The sequence below is a fragment of the Malurus melanocephalus genome, unplaced genomic scaffold (assembly GCF_030028575.1).
Source record: "Malurus melanocephalus ecotype Western Australia unplaced genomic scaffold, MMel_1.1 scaffold_54, whole genome shotgun sequence".
In the NCBI taxonomy this organism is placed as follows: domain Eukaryota; kingdom Metazoa; phylum Chordata; class Aves; order Passeriformes; family Maluridae; genus Malurus; species Malurus melanocephalus.
This window is the reverse complement of record NW_026623286.1, coordinates 565,616-573,442: the sequence shown is the minus strand read 5'-3', so window position 1 is coordinate 573,442 and position 7,827 is coordinate 565,616. Positions and strand designations below refer to the sequence as shown.

The 7,827-nt window shown below is 43.9% G+C and overlaps 1 protein-coding gene across 1 annotated transcript in view; it reads right to left on the bottom strand.

Annotated features, from left to right (window-relative positions):
- The window catches only part of GCNT1 (glucosaminyl (N-acetyl) transferase 1), a 9,663-nt gene extending 8,977 nt beyond the window's left edge, over nt 1-686 (bottom strand). The window contains exon 1 of the mRNA XM_057365551.1: nt 455-686. The gene's annotated coding sequence lies outside the window, so the exon portion shown is untranslated. The remainder of the gene's footprint in view (nt 1-454) is intronic.
- Between the last annotated feature and the right edge of the window lie 7,141 nt (nt 687-7,827).

Here is a 7,827-nt window from a genome sequence, read left to right as displayed (position 1 = left end):
AAAAAAAAAGAAAAAGCGCCACAACCCAGGACTGCAACACCTCAGGATCATCAGATATGCCCTGAATCCTGTTAGAGCTAACAGGTTTCACACCAAGCCAATACCCCACAGGAGGGCAAGAGCCTGCCCCGGCTTCCCTGCATGCACTGCCGCGGGAGAAGGCAAACGGAGGGTGGGCTGACGGACAGACAGAAAGTGGGGGAATAAAACAAAACTAACCGAAAAGGAGGTGTAGGGAGAGAGGAGCGGGGGGGAAAGGGAAAGGGGAAGAAAAGGGGAAAGAATGAGTCAAAAGGAAATAAGTATAAGCAAAGAGAAGAGGAGAGAGTGGGAAAAGGGATAAAGAGGAGGGGAAGGAGGGGCAGAGAGGGAAAGGGGTAAGGAAAGAAAAAAGAGCTGGGAAGAAAAAAAAAAAAAAAAACCAGATGCGTCTCCCTGCCCTCCGGTGCGGCACCTGCCCGGCGATGCCGCGGCTCCTGGAGTAGCGCTGCGAGGCTCCGCGGGGTACAGCGCCCTGGAAAGCGATGCTCCAGGCCAGCCCGCGCCGCCACCGCTCCGGGACCAGCCGCTCCCGGTCCGCCCGCAGCAGCCAGGTGCGGAGCAGCCCCGGGGCAGGCAGGCAGGGAGCCCGGCCACSTCCCCTGCGGGCGCGGCCCCCAGCTCCTGCCCGGCTCTGCCGCTCCCGCACGGCCCCGCTCGGCACCACCCACCCCCGGTCCAGCCGGGCCGGCCCTCGGAGGCGCCGCAGCCGCTTCAGGGTCCCGCCCCTGCCTCCCCTCTCCCCTCCCCGCCCGCACATGCACCGTGCCGTGCCTTGGCAACTGCGCTTGTTGAGCATTTTTTCCTTTCTTCATTGCTTCCCCCGGCAGTGCCGGTAACGTCGGAGCCCACGTAGGACAGTCCTTTGAGACTCATGCGAACAAAGGGCTTTCTCGTGGCTCCCCGCCCCAAAGCACCGTGCAGAGCGGGGCTGGGGGCCAGGTGCCGTGGGGCGAGGGCTCTGAGCGGGCTCGGTTCGGCTGCAGCAGCCGCGCTTKCCTGAGCGGGGACCCGCCGGAGCCCTGCGCCAGCACCGCGCAGCCCCAAACCCGCTCTCTGCGGCTCGAAAGAAATCGGTGAGGAAAAACCGAGAGAAGGAACAGACGGTGGGGTGGGAAGGGGGCATACCTGGCGGGGAAGCACTGCACGAAACTTGCAGCGGTGAAGAGTAAAACTTGTCTAGGCAGAGGCAGTGTGAGGAAGACTCGGATTTCTTGTTCACTTTGTCGCATCCAATATCTGTCCGATGATAAAGATACTCCACAGGATTTGGAGAGCTGTGAGATAAGCTCCCTAAGGTGGAGCTTAGGGGTAGGCAGCTTATTATTTTAGCAGAGTACTTAGAAAGAAAACAGAAAATTAAATTTCAAGGAAATAAAAAGTTCAAAGAGAATGTGTGCCTCATTAAAATCCAAGTGCCGCAGCCTGCAGCAGCTTGAACAGTGCTTGCAGAATTCCCCCAAAATCCCTGCACATCAACATTATCTGGCATGCAGCCTGATTTGGCAGCTGGAGGCACGCTTAATGGACTCTCCTGGCCTTTCCTCATCCCAATTGTGAGTTTGTAATGCGGGGTCCCGCATCTGCACTGATCAAGAGGCTGGAAGCTAGCAAGGAAATGAGATTAGGTTTCAAGGCTCTTACTGGGACATACTGACAGGAGAAGGGGGAATAACCCCCACACACCACCACATGGATCAGATAGCTAATTTTAGGAAGGGACTGCAAGATCTCAAGTCTTAATCATCACATTGTCTAGAAAAGATTTCTTGTATATATTTATTGTGTATGCTGGGTAAAGAATTAGTGTCTAACTGCATGCAACCTTGGCAGTCCTCCCTTTTTCCCTTTTTTCTTACAGGTGTGGAGGGAAAAGATGGTTTACTAGCTGAACTTCTCATTCACTTCTGATTGTTCATAGAGCACTATGCCAAAAAAGCCTTTCATCTATAAACCCAGCAGAGCTAGTAAGAGAAGTTTCCAGTGAGACAAAAATCTGGACTAGTAGRCAAGATTTCCTATTAGTTTTCCCCATGAAGAGTAATGGTTTTTGATTGCTAATGATTTATTATAACAGTGACCATATCTTGTTGGTCTTCCATGCAAAATACAAAAATAAATCAGAGCATAAATTTAAGTATTTGTTCTCTTGCTAAACCACCTGCAAAACATCGCGGTATTGGAATCACAGTGCAGGCAGTAGGGCTGAACACCAAGTATTCTTAACAGAATGAATTGTGTGAGCTTTGGGGACAGATGTTTGCTCTCACTGTTTTCCAGCCCCTCTGCCCTAAATACTTACACAGCTACAGATGCAAAGATGTCTAAAGTTAAGTCACCAACCAGAGCTGATCTACATTGGTGCAGTAAAAAAGTATCCTCTMACAAGTACTTCCAGTGGAGAGAAAATAAAAGCATTGAAGTCATTATTGCATGTAATTATTTCAGGTAGAGAATGGAAGGAAATCAGTCTGTTGTTCTCTAACTTTGACACAAGTAGAAAGTGGATTTCTCCGTACGGCTGACATGATTACAGAGGTCATGATCCTTGGCTGATCATGCTGTCAGACTCTTTTTTCTTTTTTTAATGCAGCTTTATGACATTTCAAGGACTGTGTTTCACTTACAGTTCCGTTCATGGATAGTTTTTGTTGGCTATTACTGAAAAGGATGAAATGGATTTGCACCTGGTTTTCACTCTTCCAACACTGAGTCTGGAATATGAAGATGAGATGACAGGGTCCACAAGCTGCCCTTTCTGCCACGAGACAGGTCTGTGACAGATGTGACTGTATGACAGCTGTAAAACAAAAGAAAAAGATTCATAATTTTGGAATTACTGATGGGGAAATTAAAACAATAGAAAATATGGAGCTTAGAGGGAAAATATAAACAAAAGGGAACCAAAAGCCAGCTACAAGTATGGGTAATTTAAAATACATAAATAATTTTGCTGTTAATTTTGACTAGTTTGAAGTAAAACAGTTTGTATATGAAAATTTGATTGATGTGATAAAACCAACAATTGAGTGAGAACAAATACATCTAAACAACATTGAGAAAGTTTCAAGAATAGTTTTCTGTGCATGGCTAAACTTATATAGCTATGGTGCAGGAGAATACAACTCAAATATATTTCCAATAAAGAGGACAGCTGTCTCATAGATATGCTTTCTCTAAGTTGATATTAGTATATCATTTGTAATTTGACAGCTGCTTCCAGAATTTTAGGCTTTTTCTTGGAAAACATAAAGTATACAAAATGTTTCTAAATACCTTAGATCTCTTATACTATGTCAAAAATTTAAGTAGTAGAGAATTTGTTAAACATCATGCTTACTGCTAATTCTTGTAATTTTACCAGTTTCAAGGAAGTAGAAGTTTTCTTTTTCTGAAAATTCAGACAATGATCTAGCATTCTGTAATAAGATCTTCCCTCCTAACCTTTGTAAAAGATCACTTGTCTGACTTTTTCTGTCTTAAAAGTGTAACACAAATATTTATTTCTTCTGATAATTCAGCCCTAACATTAGAAAGATGCAAGATCCTGATATCTATCCTCAGACAGACAGAGGATCCTAACCTCACTTTTCAATCAGGCTTTAGGGCTCGAAAGTTTCTTCATAAAAAGAGTGTAATCTTACTACATTAGCCTTCTCTAAGAAAGGAGTCGCACCAATCCAGAAATCTATATTATCCACAAATATCCATAGCAACATTTACCTTTGTTGTAAAGTTTATGAGACTTGATATTCTTGCCATAGATTCCCTATACTGCTTGCACTGTACCTGAGTYAGGGAAAAAAGTCATCTTCAATTTGCAGATGAACTGTGAAAGCTGAACCTCCACATAAATCGGGGGTGGGGTGGAGTGTGCCAGAAATGCTAACACCATGTGCTGAAATGAAAAGTCCAAAGAAGATAATCACAGCTGCCAAAAACATTTTAACACGAAAAATTGTCTGACAGAAGTAAGACACCTCAACCTATTTTTGAAAATAAAGAAAAGTATATCTAAAGCAAGTTGTAGCATGCTTCTCTTTGGAATAAAATGTCTTCTGATATGGGTCAGTATTCATTTGTAGGGACAAGAGTGGCTCATGTCTAAAGTGCATTAAGGATGCGTGTTTTCTTCCTCAAACTATGTGCAATACATATTGAAAATACTCTTTCACTTTACTGTTGTGTGTTTACACAGAACTGTGATACTGTTTGAGAGGCAAATTTTTCAGGTAAGTTTAAAATGAGTTTAATTTGAATGAACTATTTCAGTACTGTATAATCAAGGGCATGCTGGGACAAATTTCTTCCAAGACACTGGCTGGCAGTTAGTACTAATTACAGAATCAAAAATAATGTGGAGTGGATTGCAGCCTGCAGTTGCCAAAATTAACTCTAAAACATATACTGGGTAAAATAGGGGCCTCATGTTCTACTGCTGTGGTGGGTTTGACCTTGGCTTGCTGCCAGATGCCTACCCAGCTCTATTACCTTGCTTCTTTCACAGGACAGGATGAGAAAATAAGATGGAATAAAGCCAGGGAGATTACTTACCTATTACTATCATGGTCAAAACAGACTCAACTTGGGAAAGACTAATGTACTGTCTATTAAAAATAGAGTGTGGAATGGTGCGAAGGAAAAAAAAAAAAAAAAGACAAAACTCAAACCACCTTCCCCTTAATCCCTCTGCCCTCTTCCCAGGCTCAACTTCACCCCTTCATTTCTGACTCCTCCTAGTTTTTCCCTCCTGAATGCTGAAGGGGCWTGAAAATGAGGATTGCCAACAGTCCATAACTGCTCCTCTCTGCCACTCCTTCATCATGGGGCTGTTTTCTTTCATGTCCCTTCCATGTCCTTCACAGTCTGCTCCAGAGTGTGTCCTTTCAATGGGTGYCTGTCCTTCAGGAACAGACTGCTCCAGCATGGGTTTCTGTCCCAGATTCCTGCTCCTCCCAGGAACCTCCTGTGTGGGCTTTTCAGTGCCTGCAGCTTTCTTCTAAACACACCCAGCTGCTCCTTAAGTGATCTTTCAYGGGCTGCATGTGGATATCTGTTCAGCTGTGGTCATCCATGAGGTTCAGAGGAGCAACCTGCACCATCATGTTCTTCTCCAGGRCTGGCACAGGAATCTTTGCTCTAGGATCTACAGCACCTCCTCCTCTTTCTTCCCCACTGACATCGGTGTCTTCAAGGCTATTTTTCCCATGTTTTTCTCACTCTTCTCTCTCACAGAGAGAATCACTATATACTGATTATAACACTTTTTGAAATATGTTATTGCAGCCACCAGTGTCACTGACAGGTTCAGCTTTGGCCAGCTGTGGGTCCATCTTGGAACTGTCTGGAACTAGCTGTGTCCCATGAGACATCCCCTAAATACATCCCCTAAATACATCCCCTGCAGAGGCCTGCCCTGCAGCCTCCACCTCACCGCACTGACTTTGCCAAATCGAACCACTTAAGATTACTTTTCGTTGGTCTGATCTAGTTTAGAAGTACTGAAAAATTGGGAAGCAAGCTCGGTATTAACAAGTCTGCTGGCAGAATGAACAACCCCTCCTGCCACCTGCTTTGGAAAGAGTGGTGAAAGCTCAGTGTCTCGGTTTGGAAGACAGGTGTCTGCTAAGRAAGGCAGGAGCCTCCCTTCGAATAGAAAATATAACCCCCTGGATGGTGAGAGTCCTTTCCAGTGAAGTAGGTGTTAATAAGGTCTCAGTTTAATGACCACTCTTATGAGCCTCATAGTAGGAGAAGAGAAGTAGGAGATGGAACTCCATAGTGGTGCTGGATTCTTCCCGCCGTGACCGCAGCCTGTCTCTCCTTGGAATGCCCAGAGAGCAGGAGAGCTTACAGCTGCCCCAGCCCCCTTTTCGATGCCAAATTCTCGCAGGATCTCTGCTCTTGCCAGAGAGAAGTGCAGCCAGGTGCCCTCCTCCCCTGAGACTGGCAATTTATTTTGTCTCTCTTAAGTACCTGGCTGTTACTGTTCCTTAGCAGTAAAATGGGGAGAAATTCCCTAAGAGAAATAAAAAAAAAGAAAGGAAAAACCTTTGCCTCCAACACTCAACCTGGTGTAGCCTGGCAAAAAGAATATTTTAACCACAAGGAGAATCAGTCAAGGTCCTCCTAAAACACTGGCAAATGAGAAAAACTTCAGCCCCCTGGACAATGTCAAACTTTATTATGAAAAATATCATCTTAGAGACCTTAGAAGCATCATAGAAAGTACCTTCTCCCAAAGTAATAAATCAATGCCAAAAATATGCATATAACCATAAATACATACATACATACATACATACAGATGTATGTCTATGCATACACCAGGAATTCTGAGCTAATGTTTGAATTGGTTTCATTTGTCCTCTACACTTTTGAAATATTTTACAAATTTCAGAGCTTGGTCTAACAATTGCTTAAAGGTGATCAAACTGCAGATTTCTTTCTGAAAGRACTGCAGACTATGTATCTACAGTGCTCTGTTCAAGCCCTTCATTTGATTGTCTGTTGATGGTTTCACAGCTCAGCTTTCCAAGTGAAATTTGTTTAATTTCTCCTCTTTACTGAAGGTAGGCTGTTKTTACAGCTGCGTGGTGGGTTGATCTTGGCTGGATGCCAGSTSCCCACCAAAGTTTCATCACTCCCCTTAGCTGRACAGGGGAGAAAAAAAAAWAAAAAGCTTGTAGGTTGAACAAGGGCAGGGAGACCTCACTCAGCAAATACTGTCACAGGCAAAACAGACCYAACTTGAGGAAATGTTTATTACCAATCAGAGTAAGCTCATGTTAATAAGAAATAACAYTAAACCTTAAAAACACCTTTCCTCCTGCCCCTCCTTTCTYCCCATGATCAGCMTCACTCCTGATTTTCCCTGCCTYCTCTCTGCAAGTGASAGTGRGGATGGGGAATGGAGCCTGTGGGKCAGTTCATCATATGTTGTTTCTACCATTCCTTCCTCTTGATGGGGAGTCCTCCTTACAGTCTTTCTCTGCCCCAGAGTGTGGTCCCTGCCATGGGAGACAGTCCTCCATAAATTTCTCTCATATTGTGAGTTCTTCCCCCAGTCTGCAGTTCTTAACAAACTACTCTAGCATAGGTCCCTCCCACAGAATGCAGCCCTTCAGGAATGTACTGCATGAGTTGCCTATGGGTTCCCAAGTCTTGCCAGCAAACTTTCTCCAGTGTGAGCTTGTTTCTATGGGGTCACAGCCTCTTTCAGGTAACCACATGATCTAGTGTGGGATTCTCCATAGGCTGTAGGTGGGTATGTGCYCCACCATGGACATCCATGGGCTTCAGGGGCACATCTGCCTCATCATAACATCTATAGCTACTATGATTTCATGCTATATTGTCTGGTATTGCTACTTATAGACAGGAGAAAAAAAAATCTGTATCAACATTCTTTTTCCGGTATATTCAAACATAAATGTCAGCTYAGGACCGTGAACCTAAAGGTCCTTTAAATGTTATTTGTGTGTACAGCATAAGCCTCTTGTGTTTACTGTTCTAWCTTTGGCATTAAGTTTTCAACATCTACTCATCATTTCCCTGTCTTGCTATCCTTATGACATTTCATCTAGTTTCTCTTAAAAAGGCATTATTTTTGTTTTTTCTGGATTTTTTTTTTCAGTTAGATTTTCACTGGATATTATCTATTTTTGTGGGTTACTTTTTTATATCAGGGTTGCTCTACTGGCATCAGCTAAAATATTTCCAGAAGATTTCAGTTTTCATTAATTTTTTTACCAAAATCTGTTGTGTGGAAAATAGAATGTCCTCTTC